Source organism: Podarcis pityusensis (assembly GCF_964106645.2).
Source record: "Podarcis pityusensis genome assembly, chromosome: 8".
NCBI lineage: Eukaryota > Metazoa > Chordata > Lepidosauria > Squamata > Lacertidae > Podarcis > Podarcis pityusensis.
In genome coordinates, this window is record NC_138033.1 from 24,256,123 (window position 1) to 24,276,275 (window position 20,153).

General features: G+C 49.1%; 1 long non-coding RNA gene across 1 annotated transcript; it reads left to right on the forward strand.

Moving 5' to 3' along the window:
• The first annotated feature begins 47 nt into the window (after positions 1 to 47).
• Positions 48 to 14,160, forward strand: LOC308482577. The gene is made up of 3 exons (XR_013989330.1): positions 48 to 133; positions 249 to 2,080; positions 13,874 to 14,160. It is a non-coding gene; the product is annotated as an uncharacterized lncRNA (long non-coding RNA).
• Positions 14,161 to 20,153: the final 5,993 nt, after the last annotated feature.

The following is a 20,153-nucleotide window of genomic DNA, read 5'->3' on the forward strand; positions in this document are numbered from 1 at the left end:
TGCCTCAGCCTCCTAGAGCACTCTGCCTGCTGCTCCCTACACCTCAGAGGGTTTCCCTCTGGCTCTGGTGATGGGTCCTGCTGCTCTGGTTCCTCTGCACTGACTCCCTCCCCTCACCATCCTCTTTCACCCCGTGAGTACTTTCTACACCAACCTCTCCTTCCCCATCCCCTGCTTGCCTCCCCGGTGCGTCCCAGTCCTGGCTACACCCCTCACTGGGATCCTCTTCCTCTTCTTCCTCCTCCCAGTTGTGCTGCCAGTTCATTACATTGGGGATCCAATGGAAGAGAGCTTTCTCAGTGGCATCTCCCAGACTTTGGAACTTCTAGAGAAGCTAGACTGGCTCCCTCCTTGTTGTCCTTCTGCTGGCAGGTGGAGAATGTTTTATTCTGGCAGGCCTTGGGAAACTAGCCGTTTTTTTAGGAAGTGGCTTTTAAAAGTGCTGTGCTGTTTTTACTGTCTGTGTTTTAAATATTGTTTTAATTCTATTAGAATTTAATTACATTTTAAGAATTAACTTTTATATGTTTTTAGTTTTTGAATTTTATCTGTGTCATTTTAATTTGTGTAAGCTGCCTTGAGTCTAGGCCTGGGGGGAAAGGCAGGATATAAATAAATATAATAACAACAATATTAGTCATAGTTGAGAAGCATTGGTTCAGAAGCTGAGCTCTTAACATAGAAGCTAAGATGTTGTCCCAATGCCTGACCCCACCCCCCTCCTTTCAAAGAGTGAGTTGGGCACAATCTTTCACACAGTTCCCATTGGGACTGTGCATGCAAATGGGCACTCCTGCCAGTAGGCTGCGCCTGCTTGCGCTAGTGCATCTGAGGATTCATCCTTGGAGATGGCACATGAATACTTGGCCAGCTCACTGTCCTACTCAGGCCTATGTGCTTCCTCGGTTGCCAGGGCAACCTCACTCTCTGGAGGCAGGGTGATGTCTGGCTCACAGGATTCTCCTTCCTGTGGTGGGCCGTCCAGCAGCAGCCGGGCGGTCATGTCTCCTGGCAGACTGCTCGGTACCTCCCCATGAACAGTCTCACTGCTGGGCAGCAGGGTGGGCAACACACCACTGGCATCCCCACTCTGTCTCTTTCTGGCCCAAGGTGAGGTGCTAAGGCCTCAAATCCTACCCTAGACCGAAAGGGTTTCCTGACTCCCTCTGGCCTGCTCTGTTGCTGCACCAAGAACCCAGGATAGGCTGAGAGTTCAGTGCCCAGGATTCTTTGAGACAGGGAATGTGCTTCAGATGTGCTTTAAAGGCATACACACAGCCTCAGATAATACCAAGGCACACGGTGCTTTCCACAACACATTCCTTTGTGCTGCAGTGGATAAAGATGTATCTGGCCCTCCAAGGGATTTGCGAAGTCCCTGACCCCTTTCTGCACACACACACATTCTCTCTCTCTCTCCCCCCCCCTCCCCCCTTCTCTTCCAGCTAGCAATGAAGGGCAGCGCGGGTGGGGGAAGTCTGTTCTCTCTGTTTTCCACATTCTTTCTCTCTCCTTTTTGTCTACTCCGTGTGTGTGTGTGTGTGTGTGTGTGTGTGTGTTAGCGCTTGTGTCTGTGTGCCTTGCTTTCGTTCCATGCAAACACGAAGGAGAAAGATTTGGCTCCATGTAAACACCAGCTGTGTCAAGAGTGAGCAGCTCCTTTTAGGTCAACAGACAGCTGTGTGGTTGCCAGGCAACGGGGCCTGGGCTCTTCCTCCCCTCCAGCCTCAGCAGTGCCAGGCTCTTCACAGCGCCTTGTGCAGGAGCAAGGTCACCAACCGGGGAGATGGCCTCCACCACGCCGCCGAGGAGGCCAATTAAGCGAGGCAGGATTTGCACGCTCTCACTTCTCGGAGGAAGAGGGGGAAGAGGCTGCGGCCTGCGCAGGGGGCACCACAGGCCACAGTTTCGCTTCCTAGGCCTTCCGAGATTGTGCAGGATCTGAAAAAGGGGGTGCTGCTTGCTGTAGCGCCTCGTAGCTATGGACGTTTCTCTCACCGAAGACCACGGCTCCGGTTTCCCTTCCCCACATCACACGTTGCGGGCTGCGTTTTACCATCTGGTGCATGAGCTGCCCTTGGTTTGTACCTGTGTTTCGTTTGGTGACATACGCAAAAACTTCAAGAGACTGACAGGAGGGGCTGAACAGGGAAACGCTTGGTGGTGTGGCACGCTGACAGGATTTCAGAAATGTCAGAGATGGCATTTCACCAGGGAGAGGTGCCAGAGAGTTGAGAGCTGCCTCTGATACATAGGAAGCTGCCTGGTGTCATAGGGGGCATTGGTGGGCTCTACCCTGTGCCCAACACACCTGTATTGCAAAGTATGTTTCGCATAGGGATTTCCGCTTAGATTGCTTTTATTAAGTTGTTTGACAATTCTTTTGAATTATATTTGTATTCACCTAGTTATTTTACGCCACTTCATAATGAATATAGGAGCTGCTAGATAGCTACTGAGCCCAATTCAACGTGTTAATTATGGTTTTTGAGGCCCTAAACAGCTGAGGACCAATCTATTTGAGAGTGCCTGCTCTTGTATAGTCAATCCCAGTCTCTGTGGCCTGAGGGTGTTGACCTTTTAACCATGCCACAGCCAAGAGATGTTCATCTGGTGGTGGTGGTGAGAAGGGCCTTTTTTGTGGTGGCACCTACCATGTGGAATGACTTTCCCACAATCAACCTTACAATGAATCAATCTATGCAAGAAATACATTTTTTGGACACTACTATAAAAATACAGGATGGGCGCATAGACACCACCTTATACCGTAAACCAACTGACCGACAAACATATCTACATGCCTCTAGCTACCATCCCAAACATACCAAACAGTCCATTGTATATAGCCAGGCACTACGTTACAGCTGCATCTGTTCCAATTCTACAGACAGAGACTCTCACCTAAGAGATCTACAGCAAACCTTTTCAGAACTAAAATACCCAGCAGATGAAGTTAGACAACAGATCAACAGAGCCAGACTTATACCCAGAGAGAACTTGCTGCAAGACAGACCCAAAAAAGAAAATAACAGAACACCTCTAGTCATCACATACAGCTCCCAAGTTAAAACAGTACAACGCATCATCAGAGATCTACAACCTCTCCTGGACAATGACAGTTCTCTTTCTCAAGCTCTGGGAGGAAGACCTTTCATTGCCTACAGACAGCCACCCAATCTTAAACAACTCCTAACCCACAATAATACTACAACCAGACTTAACACGGACACTGGCACCAGAGCCTGCAATAAACCCAGATGCCAACTTTGCTGCCACATACACCCGGACAACACCATTACTGGCCCCAACAACATCACACATACCATCTCGGGACTATTCAATTGCTCATCATCTAACATTGTGTATGGCATCAAATGCCAACAGTGTCCTTCAGCTCTCTATATTGGACAAACAGGCCAAACCTTACGCCAAAGAATAAATGGACATAAATCTGACATCAAGAATCACAAAACAGAGAAACCAGTAGGAGAACACTTCAATCTCCCAGGACATTCTATACAAGATCTCAAAGTAGCTGTTTTACTACAAAGGAATTTCAGAAATAGACTGGAAAGAGAAGCTGCTGAATTGCAACTCATTACCAAACTTAAAACCATGGAGAGACCTGGTTTGAACAAAGACATTGGATTCTTATCCCATTATACATGACTAAGCCATTTCTCACCTTCTCACCCCTTGCCTTTTCCTGTAAGACCTATTACAGTCGTTAAGAGTCGTCAGCAGGCTCATCTCAGCTATCTGCCAATCTCCCATTCCCACCACCCTTCTGAGTAATACCCCTCCCCACCTTCTCACTATATAGAAGGATCTGGCAACTTCTGTTTCAGTGTATCTGAAGAAGTGTGCTTGCACACGAAAGCTCATACCAAGAACTAACTTAGTTGGTCTTAAAGGTGCTACTGGAAGGATTTTTCTTATTTTGACTATGGCAGACCAACACGGCTACCTATCTGTAACTTTCCCACTGAGGTGAGGTAGTTTCTGCCAACTAAATGCATACCCGTTTACCCAGGTGTTTCCCTGGCCACCATTATATATTTACTTGTTCATCACTTTCCACACAAAAAAGATGTCAGAGAGACTTAGAGATCCCTAAAGTCCACAAGGCTTACCAACATTTAAAAACAAATACGTTGGGTTTGTTTGTTTGTTTTTAAACCCAATAAAACACAGGTTTTATCTGAAAATTACTCACCCAGCAATACTGAAAAAAAGAACAAAGCCTACCCTACCCCACCCAACTAAAAGATGAACACCACAAACAGGCAGTTTGATCCTAATTACTCTTCCCAAAGCCTGGATAAACAGGAAGGTCTCCTGAAAGCTGACACTGAAGGCACCAGACATGTTTCCCCAAATGCAGAGTGACCACTGAAAGCCTGTTTTTGTGTTGCCACCTGTCAGGGAACTGCCATCGGAAGGAAGGGAAGTGAAAGGGCTCACACAGGTTGGGAGAGACTCAGCAGCTGAAGAGGGAACCAGTAGGGGGAGAGGAGCTGAGCTGAGGGAAAGTGAGCTGGAGGGATGGCTCAGAGACACTTCCAGCGAAAACAGTGGGGAGGTTTCAGGACCTCCTGTAGGGACACCCACTCCTCGCCGGAAACTGTCACGCAGAGAGTCCAGAAGACGTGTTTCCGTTAAGGAGCTTTTATGTTGGAAGCGATTCCGAAAGCAACCACTGTCGGAATCTGCCAGCGACTGACGGAGCCATGTTTAAGGGGCTCCGTTACAGACAGAGGTTTGCAAATTTGACCAAACTCTGAGGGATTAGGATTTTACACACAAGCAGCTCATCGTCCCATCACAGCATTCCGACAGTCTCCGTGAGCAGCTTGTGCAGGAGAAGGCATCATGAGCAACCCAGCCGGAACCGGAGAAGCAGGAGCTGGAGCGGGTCCAAGCCTGGAAGAAAGGTACCGGGTGTTGGAGGTCCAGCTAGCGCTGCAGACGGCGAGGCTTGAGGAGAGGAGGGCTCAGGATGCAGACAAAAAGGGGAAAGACACCCAGCTCGTCAGAAAGGTACCAGGATTGGTGCAGAAGTTTGGGGGGGAGCCCAAAGACTATCATGGCTTTCGGACAGAGATGCAATATGCCCTCAATCTGCAGTTTGATGAATTCCCTGACGAGGAATCACGAGTGGCTTTCGTGATTGGGCATCTTGAAAAGGGGGCGAGAGACTGGGTTAGACCCCTGATGGCAGCGAATAGTGACATCCTAAAGGACACGATGAAGTTCTTTCGCGCCATGGATCTGATGTTTTCCAGCGATATTGAACAGGGAGTGGTCCGCAGACAGTTAATGGCTTGCAAACAGGGGAGCCGATCTGTCCGTGAGTACTGGACTGAGTTCACCATGTTGATCCATAAATTGGGGTGGGATCTATCGGCGGAACCCATTCAAATGCTCTTTGAAGAAGGGCTTTCTTCGGCTGTGAAAGACGAACTTTCCCGGGCGCCCAGGGCGGAGTCTATGGACCAGCTGACCAAATCAGCGCTGACCATAGGAGCGCGCCAGGAGGCGAGAGCATTGGAGAGGCGGGAAGGGAAGGGGGAACGTTGGAAGGAGTTCCGCATTCCAGACATTCCAGAGCCAACTTTCCCGCCGGCAGAGCCGATGGAAATCGGAACAGCGCGCGCGCGCGCAGTTTCAAAGCCCAGTGAGGGGGGAAAGAAGGAGGGAAAAGGCGCCCGGAAATGCTATCTCTGCCAACAGCCAGGTCACTTTGCCAGAGTCTGCCCCCAGAGGAAGGAATGGCAAGGGATGGTAGGAGCTGTGGAGGGAAGAGAGGAAGAAATACCGAAGCAAGTAAAAGCCAACGCCTGGCTGCCACCGTCGGGGCACAGCAGCCAGGCCAAAGAGCAGTGAAAGTGCCCACGCCAGAACCTCCTAAACCCGCCCTAGTGATAGAAGTGGCGCTAGAGCTGCCAAACGGACACCCTCTAAAGATAAAGGCGCTGTTGGACTCAGGCAGCTCCTGCAATTTCATGAGCAAAGAGTTTGCAGCTGAACACCAGATACAGACGATCCCTTTAAGCAACCCCCTGCAGGTGACCACGATCGATGGCAGGGAGCTGTTGGGAGGAGAAGTCAGCTTGCAGACCGTCCCAATGATAATGAAGGTGGCAAGGCACACCGAACTGATAGCGTTTAATGTGGCCACCTTGGGAGGAGCTCCCATTATATTGGGGATGAGCTGGCTAGCGTTACATGATCCGCTGGTGGGCTGGCATCAGAGAGTGGTTTCTTTTGGTTCAGCACATTGCTTAGAACACTGCAAAGAGGGAAAGGGTTTGGCAGGGGCCCAAGCCACCCTAGCAGGGACTGAAGTAACGGAGAACGTGAAGGTACCACGACAATACGCAGATCTCCGCGACGTCTTCAGCGAAAGGGAAGCTGACCAACTACCCCCGCATAGACCCTTTGACTGTCAAATCAATTTACTCCCTGGGGCACAGCTCCCTGTAGGCAAGCTGTACGCCATGTCAGACAGAGAGATGCAGGAGCTAAGAGAGTTCATTGACAAGAACCTGAAGAGAGGGTTCATCAGAGAGTCCAGGGCGGTGGGGGGCAGCCCAGTGTTTTTTGTGGATAAAAAAAACACGAACAAGCCGAGGCTTGTGTGTGACTTCAGGGCCTTAAATGCAGTGTCAGAACCAGTGGCTTTCCCTATGCCCAGGATTGACGACATTTTGACAAGGGTCAGGAAGGGAAAGATTTTTACTAAACTGGACCTAAGGGGGGCGTACAACCTGATACGAATAAGGAAGGGGGATGAATGGAAAACCACCATGTTCACCCCTTTGGGGGCATTTGAATATTTAGTTATGCCCTTCGGCCTACAAGGAGGCTCCGCGTGCTTTCAATCGTTTATGAACCACGTCCTGGGGCCTTTGCTTTACAAGAATTGTGTGGCCTTCTTAGACGACGTGTTGGTGTATTCTGAGAATGAGGAGCAGCATGTGAGAGACGTCAGAGAAGTGTTGAGCAGGCTGCAAGCCAACCAGCTGTGGGTGAAACTGGAGAAGTGTCAGTTTCATACCAAGGAGGTGGAATTCCTGGGGTATCGCCTGTCAGACAAGGGATTGGCCATGGATCCCGGCAAGGTCCAGGCGGTGCTGGAATGGAAAACACCCAAAACAAGGAAGGATGTGCAGAGGTTCCTAGGATTTGGGAACTTCTATCGTAAGTTCATCCGAAACTTTGCCCACCTGACGGCGCCCATTACGGACTGTCTCAGCAGTAAGAAGAAGTTCGTTTGGACTGAGGAGGCGGAGCGAGCATTTGAGGAACTAAAAAGGGCCTTCGCCTCGGAACAACAACTCCTGCATGTGGATTTACAAAAACCGATGAGAGTGGAAACTGACGCATCAGACAGAGCGATTGGGGCGGTGCTTCTGCAGCCAGGGAAGGAGGAGTCAGAGTGGAGACCGTGTGCCTTTTTTTCGCGAAAGCTGAACAAATCCGAGAGGAACTACACGGTGTATGACCGAGAACTACTAGCCATTCATGAGGCGTTCCGGAGATGGAGGCACCTGCTAATTGGTGCACAACATAAGGTGCAAGTGTGCACTGACCACAAGAACCTAGAGTATTGGAGGACGGCACGAGTGCTCAACCAACGGCAAGTGAGATGGGCCCAGGAGTTCTCCAAATTTAACTTTGAGATTTGTTACGTGCCAGGCCCAGAGAACATTAGGGCGGACGCTCTCTCACGCAAACCTGAATATTTGGAGGGGGAGGGAGCACCCGAAGAGAGACATGTCATTCCAGAGGACCGCTGGGTGTGTGGGGCGGCATTGGTGGGACAAAGAGAACTGGTAGAGGAAACAGAGAATGATGAATACGCCCAGAATAAGCTCAGAGGTCTTAGGGGTGAGGGAGAGGAACCAGGGGGTTTCGAGGAAAGAAATGGAGCTTTGTATTACAAAGGGGCACTGTATATCCCTGAAGGAGACTTAAGGGGGAGGGTACTCAAGCAGTTGCACGACAGCCCCACGGCGGGGCATTTTGGGCAACACAAAACCATGTGGTTGGTCACCAGGGAATTTTGGTGGCCTAAGGTGAGGGAAGATGTACGGGAGTATGTAAGAGGGTGTGAGCAATGCCAGCGAGCCAAAGGGGAGAGGCGGGCACCGGCGGGGCTATTAGAACCCTTACCAACCCCAGAACGACCTTGGGAGGCAGTGTCGATAGATTTTATGACTGATCTGCCGAAGTCCAAGGGGAAAACAGCCATCATGGTGGTGGTAGACCTACTAACAAAGATGTGCCACTTTGTAGCCTGCTCGCATGCAGTCACGGCGGAAGAGACAGCGAAGTTATTTGTAGAACACATTTTTAGGTTGCACGGGGTGCCATTGAGGGTGGTCTCAGACCGAGGAAAACAATTTACTTCCAGGTTCTGGAGGAAGCTCATGAGCTTACTGCAGGTGGAGGTCAACTTTTCGACTGCCCGGCACCCTGAAACCAACGGGCAGGCGGAAAGAGCAAACGGTGTCCTCCAGCAATACCTGAGGTGTTATGTCAATGACAGAGAGAATGACTGGGTAGAAAAGTTGGCGCTGGCGGAATTTGCCTACAACAATGCCGAGAATGTGTCCACAGGGATGAGCCCCTTCTTGGCTAATTATGGGTGTCATCCCAGGGGTTTCCCAGGGGGAGAAGGGGAGAGATGGAGCGTCCCGGCAGCCGAGCATTTTGTAGAAGAAATGGAAGCAATCCATCGTCAGCTCCAACTCAACTTAGAAAGGGCGAAGGAAGAATACAAGAGGCAGGCAGACAAGAACCGAAGGGAAGGTGAAACCATAAGGGTGGGAGATAGGGTGTGGCTGTCAACCCAAGGGTTGCCGTTCAAAGGAGGTTGTAAGAAATTAAGACCCAGGAGATTGGGTCCCTTTGAGGTCATTCAACAGGTCAACCCAGTGGCTTTCAGGCTCCGGTTACCCAACCACATGAAACTGCACCCAGTATTTCACAGGTCGTTACTGTCACCGTATGAGGGGGGACGAGAAGGGATGGCCACTCGGGGACCGGTCATAGAAGAAAGGGAATGCAGCAGCCATGTGGCAGAAATCCTCGACGCCAGGTGGAAGGGGGATCAGGTGGAGTATTTGGTAGCGTGGGAAGGAGAACCGGAGTCAGAAAACACTTGGGTAATGGCAGAAGATATCAATGACGAGGTATTGATAGAAACGTTCCATCAAAGGTTCCCAAGGAAACCTCAGCCTGTGGAGAGGTTCCGGAGGGAATACTTTGGGACCACCGATGAGGAGGAGGAGTTGGAAGGATTCTCGGACTCGGAAGGGGAAGGGGAGATGGACTCTGAGGAGGAGGAGTACTTCGAGACCAGGAACCGCAACAGGTGGAGAGAAGTGTTCGGGACATCGGAAGATGAAGGAAGTTCATTCCGGGGTTTTGCCTCCTCACCGCCCGTAGAGGAGGGGGCGAGAGGGGATGAAGGGGGCCCTGGAGGGGAGGTGGATGTCAGGGAACTGCCATCGGAAGGAAGGGAAGTGAAAGGGCTCACACAGGTTGGGAGAGACTCAGCAGCTGAAGAGGGAACCAGTAGGGGGAGAGGAGCTGAGCTGAGGGAAAGTGAGCTGGAGGGATGGCTCAGAGACACTTCCAGCGAAAACAGTGGGGAGGTTTCAGGACCTCCTGTAGGGACACCCACTCCTCGCCGGAAACTGTCACGCAGAGAGTCCAGAAGACGTGTTTCCGTTAAGGAGCTTTTATGTTGGAAGCGATTCCGAAAGCAACCACTGTCGGAATCTGCCAGCGACTGACGGAGCCATGTTTAAGGGGCTCCGTTACAGACAGAGGTTTGCAAACTTGACCAAACTCTGAGGGATTAGGATTTTACACACAAGCAGCTCATCGTCCCATCACACCACCCTTTGTCCCTCCCTGGATGGGGGCAGATGGAGAAGGGCCTCTGATGATGAAGGCAGGGGGCAGGTTGGTTCATATGGGTAGAGACAGTCCCTGAGGTATCAGTGTCCTATAAGGCTTTATAGGTAAAAACCAGCACTTTGAATTGAGTCCCAGGAACTAGCTGGCAGCTAATGCAGTCGGACCAAAATTAGTATAAGATGTTCAGACTGTCTGGTTCAGTCAACAACCTGTCCTCTGAATTCTGCCCTCTCCAAACTGTCTTCAAAGGCAGCCTCTTTTCTAGTTTAGAGAAAAGGCGAATAAGAGGTGACAGGACAGAAATGTATAAGGTGATCCCTGGCGTGAAGAAAGTCGATAGAAAAATGCACACACCCCTTTCATAACACTAGCACTTGTGAACATCCAATGGAGCTGAATGTTGGGAGATTCGGGACAGATGAAAGAAAGTGCTCCATGCAGTGCGTAGTTAAACTATGGAACTTGCTCCCCTATGGGAGGCTGTGATGGCCACCAACTGGTATGGCTTTCAAAGACGATTAGACAGGTTCCTGGAGGTTAAGGCTACCAACGGCTGCTAGCCAAAATGGGTGTGTTCTACATCCACTGTCAGAGGCAGTATACCTCTGAATACCAGTAGCTGGGAATTGAAGGTGGGCAGTGCTGGTGCTCTCCTGTCCGGCTAGCAGGTATCTGGTTGGTTGCTGTGACAACAGGATGCTGGATTATATGGGCTATTGGCCTGATATGCTCTTCTTATGCATGCTGTTATAACACATTGCAGTAGTCTAACCTTGAGGTTACCACAGTGTGACCACAAATGCTAAGCTAATTGTTATGTGCTGAGCTGAATCCTAGATCAATAGGATCCAGAATGCAGCAGTCTGATTGGTCCGCAGGAGCCACCCAATCCAGCTCCAGGTGGAAGTGAATCAGCGACCTGATTGGCCTGCAGGAGCAGCCCGCAATTAGCCAGTCACGCGGGGCCCATTGTGTAAATAATGTATATATAGCTAGACTTTTGGGGAAAGTTTCATTCATTGCTACTATGAGCTGAATAAAGAGCATGAAATTGACACTCGACTCTGAGCATATTTCACTAATCCTAGTTGTAGGCGCCGCTTATTTACTCTGACTGGTATACTGTTGTTGTTTTATAGGTTGTTTTTATTGTGATTTTATGGCTATATGTACACACACACCACACACACACACACACACACACACACACACAAACACAAATGATGGACATTAAAGTGGCATATAAATTTGAGGCAAAGTATTCCGCGGGTGGCACTGTGGGTTAAACCACAGAGCCTAGGACTTGCCAATCAGAAGGTTGGCGGTTCGAATCCCCGCGATGGGGTGAGCTCCCGTTGCTCGGTCCCAGCTCCTGCCAACCTAGCAGTTCGAAAGCACATCCAAGTGCAAGTAGATAAATAGGTACCACTCCGGCAGGAAGGTAAAAGGCGTTTCCGTGCGCTGCTCTGGTTCGCCAGAAGCAGCTTAGTCATGCCGGCCACATGACCCGGAAGCTGTACACCGGCTCCCTCGGCCAATAAAGCGAGATGAGCGCCGCAACCCCAGAGTCGGCCACGACTGGACCTAATGGTCAGGGGTCCCTTTACCCTTTACCTATTCCTGCATTGCAGAGGTTTGGACTAGTTGACCCTTGTAGTCCCTTCAAACTCTGCAATTCTATGATTCTTTGAAATTTGATTCAAACAAACAAACAAAATAAATAGTGTGTGCAAGAATCCCCCCCCCCCCCGTTTTGCTCCACTAGTCATTTTCATCATTACCACCTTTCTTTCAGTATTCATTTGTGAAACTCCTGTTCAATCTGGTTCTGTCACGGAAATTCCATTGTCTTACATTGGGTAGTTTGTTTTGTTTTTTGAACTAATTTATATTATTATGTTTGCTGTGGTCTGTGGCCATGGCATCAGCATCTGTATCCTCCTGGCAGCCGCTATTATACTCACCTACAGTGCCTCAGACCTTGTGTCATTCTGGGGCATTATGGTGGAGAAAATGGCCAGGAGACTGCCTCTGAGAGGCCGCTGCTACCTGAACAGGTGAGCTCCTTATCCCCTGAACGGCACAGGAATTTCATTCATACCCATTCATTTCTCACTGTATTATTTTCGGAATAAATGGAACCTGACCTGATCTGAACAGGCTGCCTTTGGTTCAATGCATCACACATTCCAAAACTAAAGTGAGGCAGAGTAGTTTCAAATCCATGCTCAGGTAGATGGCCTTGAGAAAAACTTCACCTACCTCACGAGGTTGTTGTGAGGCATGCCTACAGCTGCCCTGAGGTCCTGGGGAAGTACAGGGGAGGGTGAGGCACAAATAAACATTTGGAACAATTGATGTTTAAAATGCTGAAAGCAGGCTTCCTGACTCATGGAAAAAAACTCTGGGCTTAGATGTTCAGAGAGAAAAACCAACAGCAACTAAATAGGAAAATGCTGTTAAAGCTTCCCAAACAATGACTGTAGTCTTTTGGGACAAAGAAGCAGTCTGCCGTCCCATGTGCAAATGCTAAATTAATCAGTGCTGGTAGGATTCAACCATACATGCTACCTTTGAAAACCAAGAGGGCATTGAACTGACTGAGAGAGTCAAGGTGCTAACATGAGCTTGCAACTTTATTTACCAAACCGAACCTCTCCAGAGTAGCGTCATAACCATGGGAGGGCTTGTGGGAGCTGGGACTTCATGGGGCTATTCCCAGAAGCTCTGTTTTTTTATTTTAAAAAAGCCAAGTTTCTAGTCCCTTTCATTTACAGGCATAAAAGGGGAAGTTTGGAAGGAAAGTTCTACCTAGCAGTTGAGTTAAGAAGTAAAGTGGCTCTCTGCTTCTGCTCCTCATACCAATGAATGTGAAGGTATGGGTCCTCAGCATTGATTTTTGTTAACTTTTATGAAGATTCTATTACATTTTGCAGGAAGTACTATTTAATTTAGAAATGTCTAGGGGAAGGCAGATATAAGAAAAAGAGAGGTCTCATCAGGCAGTCACTTATTTTTTTTTTTGCAGAACTATCTTCCTCCCAGCTTCACAATTGGCACAACAGATGTACATACCTGGAAATCAAATGCTGATTCATCTGGCTGCCTTGCCCCTCTCCCTCTTACTCTGGTTCAGGGATGCCACCTGTATGCTTACTCAGTGGTACCTCGGGTTAAGAACTTAATTCGTTCTCGAGGTCCGTTCTTAACCTGAAACAGTTCTTAACCTGAGGTACCACTTTAGCTAATGGGGCCTGCCGCTGCACCGCCGCCACACGGTTTCTGTTCTCATCCTGAAGCAAAGTTCTTAACCTGAGGTACTGTTTCTGGATTAGCGGAGTCTGTAACCTGAAGCGTCTGTAACCCAAGGTACCACTGTATATGTTAATCCATCAAACTTTCTTTTTTTAAAAAATACAGTCTTCAATACAAAAGTTTTTTGTAGTTGTGAAACTACTCTGTGTTAGATGTGTCACAAGCACTAGCCAATAGGTGCCCTCCACAGGTAGATCTTCCCCATTCAACTCCTCCATGCTGAAACTGCATAAAATTTGTTTCACAGGAAAGGAGGTCTTTTTATTGCTCATTTGTGATGATTTGCTCTCATGATGGTTTCAGGGTAGTTATATGCAATCCCACTTTCATGACACTGTTTGAGTCTGCAAAGGTTTCAGGGTGGAAACCCTGCTTTGCTTTCAATAGGTACACACCCCGTAGCTTCTTGCTGAATCCCTTTTTTTTTTCATGCCACAGATATCCCAGTTTACTCCCAGTTTACTCTTTATCTCCTGTTGTTGTTGTGTTATAGTACAAGAGAGCCAGTCCAGACAGCAATCACGCAGCAACGCTGGGGAAGCATTGCAGAACAACTAGCAAAGTGGAATGATGTGTTGACAGTCTACTAATGCTCTACTATTGTGTCAATCACATGTTGCAGGATTCATGGAGAAGAAATGCCAGCCTGGAGGACTCTCTATTTTACGAAGGACAGTTCTCTATTGAAAGGCGCCTTCTGAAGAACCATCTGGTCAAGTCCTGTTCTAAGGTAAAGAATTAGGGAGGACAGGAGATGCCTTCATGTTCCCATCCACATCACTGGGCAGCAGAATGTTGAACAGGCTCAAAGAGCACCTGTTCACACAGTCTTTCCCACTATGGTGAGATGTACTGTCTTTTGATATAAATTATAGCAATCTTTTCTAAATATATAAATTGGCATTAGCATTTGCTAATTCATTGCTTTATTTCGCCCTCTTTTTCAGTGCTGCCTAAGCGGCCACCCTCTTTAAAGTGCTCAGCTGAGAATGAGGATGGGCAGGTGCAAAAGGGGATGGGGCTCTTGCCCCTTTATGAGTGATGCAGAAGACAGAATTTCAGGGGGTCTCACTTTCATGTCAAACGGCGCCTGCTGAAGTTCCATCTGCTACAGAACTACTGAAGGTGCAAGGGGCACCCTGGCCACATATGCACCGTTTAAGGTGCTCTTATATCACTTTAATGGTCATGGCTTCCCCCAAAGCATCCTGGGAACTGTAGTTTGTTAAAGATGCTGAGAGTTGTTAGGAGACCCCTAGTCCCCTCACAGAGCCTCCCTCTCCAGAGTGGTCTCCTCTCCTAACAACTTTCATTACCCTTAACAAATGACAGTCCCCAGGATTCGGGGGCGAGGTGGGGGGAGCCAGGGCTGTTTAAAGTGGCATGATGCTTCTTTAAATGTGTGGTGCAAGTGTGACCTCTGCTGAGATGGAAGACATTTGTGCATTAATAAAACAGCAAATCTGCCTCTGCCACCATCTCCCTTTAGCAGCCCTTGTTTAGGATTTTGCTCTTTTGCATTCACATATAATGTCCTCTCCACTATACTGTTAGAGACCACACACAAACAGACACAGAGCACAATTTTTTCTGGTTGCTGGCCTGCGCTAGCACCTAATGCTAAAACTAGTTATGCATTCAGAGCCGGCAACTGCTGCACCTTCAGCACCCTGGTGGGACGCAAACCCCTGCTCGGCCCACTCTTCTCCATGCTGAGCAGCTGGGTCTGTGAGCTGCCATTTTAAATTTCCCACAATGCCCACAAGATAGCACCACCCAGTGGGGATCCCCGTGGGAAATTTAAGGTGGCAGTTCGCAGCTGCCAGCTGCAGGGTTGCTAGCCCGACCCCCATTGAGCTGGTGACCCCTTCAAACCTGAAGCCAGCCCTAATCTCTCCCAATTGGAGAGAATCAAATGGAAATGCTATCTGTTGACGGATACTTTTGACCTGGAATTTCTGATTCAGCAAGAAGAAACACCCTCTCTCCTCCTGTCTCTTATCTTTCAGTCTACAGCATCTTGCTTGCTTCTGCAACATACTTGGGCTCACCCCTTTCTCCTTTTTTGCTTGCTACTCCTATAAATATGAGGGCCTGTAGCCTTCTCTCCCCCCCCCCCCAGCTGTCAGCCTGGTTGGTGCTGTGAAAATAAAGAGCACGGATCCTTTAAATCAGACCCTGCAAGGTCACAGTTGGTTTGGCAGGTGGCTGGCTTTTTCTGATCTTTTTCCAGGCTCATTGTTTGATTTGGCCAAGATCACAGGAGAAGGGAGGTGGAGAACATTTTGGGGTCGGGTTTTTCTCTCTCTCTCCCTCCCTCCCTGCACTCAGAGAAGCTCAGCAAAGGGAAATGCCTGTTTTGTGTCCTTCTCCTTTCTCATGAGAAGGGGCGGGGGGGGGGGGGAGAGAGGAATAGCAACGGAGAGAAGGAGGGTGAGCCTGGCAGAGAGAGGCTGGGGAGAGCATTGCTTCAGCAAAGGAGATTGTTCAGAAATGCCATCCCCAAAGGAAAGAGGCTTTGCGGCAAAAGCCACATTCCCCTCCCTGTTTCCTCCCTCTCCACCCCCCCCCCATTCCTCCTAGCTTTCTCCTTTCACTGTACAGATGGCTCTCAAGCCTCTCATATTTGCTGTGGCAGTTCTCACCCCCCCTTCTCCTTCCCCACCAGTCCATCAGTATGCATCATGTGTTTTTTTTCACCATGGCAACCTCCTTTCTCCCTCCCCAGCCCCCCCCCCCAGCTTTCCAAAAGCACTTAGTAGCAATACCCATGACCCTGTGGATATTGCTAACCTCTCCTCACCACCCACAGGTAGAGGCTGCCTTGCGCCTCCTCCTCCTCCTCCTCCCTCCTCTGCTCTCCCAGCCTGCCTGCCTGTCTCTCCCACCTCTGTGGCCCCTCCACCTCCACACCCCCCCCCAAGGCTGCTGCATCCCCTTCTAGAGTAAGGACACTGACAGGGCTGTCTTTCGATTCCCGGAACTTTCACGCCAGGCTGTGTTTATGGCACTGGCATTCTCCCGCCACCGCCCCCCCCCCTGCACCCACCCATCTGTCTCTCTTAACCTGTCTGCAGTCCAGAGTCAATGCTGCTGCCTCCTTCTTCCTTTTGCTGGTTGGTACACAACAGCTACCCTCACAGCCATCTATCAAGTCCCGTCCCCCCCGCACTACACCGCCTCCCCATCCAGGGAAGCTGTGGCCTGCAGGTGCTAGGAGACCTGTCGCCTTGCTAGGATCTGCAGTCTGCATTAATGGCTAGGAAGGAGGAAGCTTTGCCTCAGCTTCTCTCTCTCCCCCTGATGCTGAAGGACAGCAAAGGGCGGGTGGTGCTCCTGCTAGGTGACAACTTTCCCACAGTGATTCATGCACCCACAAGCAAGAGCGAGAGGCTACCTGGCAGGAGAGGAGCGCATGCCGCGCCGTTTGCTCATGCCCAAGAGAGATGCCACGTAGGCCAAGGGCCAGGTCCCTGCCTACATAACTGTAGGAGACAGAAGTGCACGGCTCTGGCACAAACAGGATTGGTCTGCAAGACAGGCCCCTGTTTCACACTTTGCGTTTGCCAGAATCAAAACAGTGATAAATTATGCAAATCCACTTTTTACTTCTTCTTCTTTAGTTGAGAGAAAATAAGCATGCATTCACGGGGGTCAGTCTCAGTTTGCTGCCCTCCTCCGTCTCCACCCGCCTTATTTGCATTGGGATTGCTGAGTCAGGAAACATCCAGCTGTACCCTGAACTCCAACTGTGCACTTTTGAGCACAGGGTGCGATGCTGGAGGCAGCAGAGGATTTGAGAAATGAGGATCCGAGCTTAAGGGACGCACAAGAAGGAATCCCACCTAGACGTAACGTGCTTGTTGGCAGCAGAGGTTGCCTGCATCCTTCCATTCAAGGGATCTGTAGTAATAGCTACTGGGTGGAGCGATCTTATGGAGTTGACAGGTGGGAGAGTCTGTAGAGGAGGAACCACAGAGGAAGTTTCTTCAGCTAGGGCTAGTAGAGTGCAGCTCTCCTAAGAATCTAAACACGTGCCTACACCCACACCCACACACCCACCCCAAAGCCATAGCCCCATCTTTCTCCTATCACCCACATTCACATTCACACATTTCCATTGACTGAGGTTGTGTATACACCATGCATCTAAAGCATATTCCCCTGCTCCGCCCCAAAGAATTCTGGGAACTGTGGTGCTGGGAATTATAGTTTGTGAAGGATAAACTACTGTTCCCAGGATTACTGCAGGGGTGGGGTGGGATTGTGCTTTAAAAGTGTGGTGTTTACATGGCCTAAGAGAGCCAGTGTGGTGTAGTGGTTAGAGTGTTGCACTAGGACCTGGGAGACCAGGGTTCAAATTTCCAACCAGCCATGAAACTCACTGGGTGACCTTGGGCCTAACCCACTTCCCAAAGTTGTTGTGAGGATAAAATGGGGAGGGGGGGAACCGTGCATGCCACCTTGGGCTCCTTGGAGGGAGGGAGGGTATAACTTAAATCATTCAATCAGTGCTCATGGTGTATAACTTCCCCACAAACAAATCAGAATGAATGCTCAATATACAATGACTGTAACCTTTGTTTAAGCAAATCGGAGTGAATATTTGATAAATACATCATCTGGAGAAAGTCAAAGACTACCACTGATAAGCCTGCTGGGGTTTCAGACAAGAGTCTTTTCCAACCCTATTTGGAAATGGCAGGCATTGAACCCATGGCCTTCTGCACATCAGGCATGTGCTCTACCATTCAGCTGTAGCCCCTTGCCAAGACAAGAGGGAGAAAAGTGACTTGCACAAGAGAGGAATTGGAGGTGTGTGTGTGTGTTGGTAATGTCAACCATTGCAATGGCTGCTAAGGTTCCATCTCCTCTCTGATTTTTATCAGTACCAGGGGGACAAATCAGCACTCAGCACCATGGCTATCATTGGCTACTAACCCTGATGACTATATTCTACCTCCACTGACAGAGACAGTGAATGCTGCCGAATGCCAGCTGCTGGAAATCATGTGGGGACATTTGCTGTTGTGCTCAGGTTATGCTTGTGGGCATCTCATGTGCATCTGGTTGGCCACTGTGAGCACTGGATCCTGGACCAAGTGGATCCAGCATGTCTCTTCTTATGTTTTTACATGAGAAGAACATGTAATTTCCCAGTTGACTTCAGCCTGCAACCAGTTTGTGCTGCCTACTAGACCATTTTGGAAACTCCTGCTTACTCAGGTTAGGACTATACTAAGCCTTAACTCCTAACTGGGTATCAAAGAGAAACTTCAACAGATAAAGATATTTACAAGGAGAACTGAAGCAAGAGGAATGCAGGACAGCTCCCTTGAAAAAGAGTGATCAGGCCAAGGTTGAAGAAGACCCGTTTATTGAGCATTCCTGATCTGTTTTTCCAAAGTTTGTGGGGAAGTTAGCTATTTACTGATAGGGAGGCATTTAGGGCTCCCCACCCGTCCTAAACAGCTGATTGCCAATGAAATAAGCACACAGTGACCCAAGGTGCATCTCCTTTTGCTTTCTTTTGAAGGGTAGAGAAAGGAAGGAAGGAAGGAAAAGGGAGTCGGTAAAAACAAGAGGGTTGTGGTTGGATTTTAAGAGCAAACAAAGCCTGTTGGTGAGAGGATCTGAGTCTGCCCCCTCCTGCAGATTATCTCCCATCGCTCCTTCCTGCCCAGCACGTTAACTCCTCGCCAGGCTTATTTTTGGTCCTGGAGCCCAGCTGCAGGGGCAAAGGCGGGGGGGGGGACGGGGGAGGAGGATGAGTTCTGGCAGCAGATGCAGAGATGGAAACCGTGGGAGGAAGCTCAGTGCTGGCCCAAGACATTTGCCTTCCTGAAGCAGAGCCTAAATGGCACTCTTCCCTCCCTGCTGCAGCGCTTCAGAAAGAAAAGGAAAGGTCTTGCTACACCACCAGTTCCTGCCTTCATTCTAGCACCAATCGCCCAGCTGAATGGCAGGCCAGCCCTGAGTATTCCAGGAAAAATGTGGAATTGAATCAGATACCCCCTCCCCCCAAAAAGAGGTGTCCTATGCTAGGAGGGATCCTTTTTCCTGCATGACCCCAAAGTAGGTGTGGCTACCCCATTTTCTCTCTTTCTGTGCCACCCCCTTTGTCTCTCTTCCTGTTACCTTTTTTGCCCGCCTGCCCATCCCAGACAGGCTGATGGTAAAGGGACAGATCACTATTTCAAGAGATCTGAATTGATCATTTGCAGGGGGCTTTCCCTTTCTTCTCCTTCCATCAGTCTATTTTGGCTTTTTTTGGGTTGTCCTGCTCAAGATCACTTCCTTCTTGATTACCCCCAACTGTATGAAATGTGGTCCAACGTACCCACGCAGCGTTGTGTGTGCCTGGCATCCTATTTAAACTGGGGCATCGGCCTCTCATTCCTCCAAGCACACACCCCAATTCCATGAACAAAGCTGACCAGACAGGCAGCCGAATCTTCCTTCAACACTGACAGCCAGGCCACGGCCTCCAGCACACTTGAGATCAGTGGGCCAGCTCAGGGGATGGTGCAGGACAGCGCTTAACTGCACATTTCTCCTAATCCAAACATTTTTCTGTATGCCATTTTGTCTAATATGCATTTCTTTAAGCATTTTCCTGTAATAGAATACATTTTAGGTATTTTAATGAATGCATGCATTAAAAAATCCAAACTTTCCCCAATATATGCATTTTTGCACACATTTTTGTGTAGGAAATGTGTATTTTAAAAGAGATCTTTTAGTTTGCATATAACCTACACCACTTTGTAGAGTTTCTGCAACATGGCAAGGAACTTGTGGTAGTGCTTGTATGTTTATGGATCATATTTCCCATGCGAACTTGCTGATGGCTGAACATTTTTTTAGAAGCTTTATTTGGGGGCTAACAAGGGGTGAGAGGT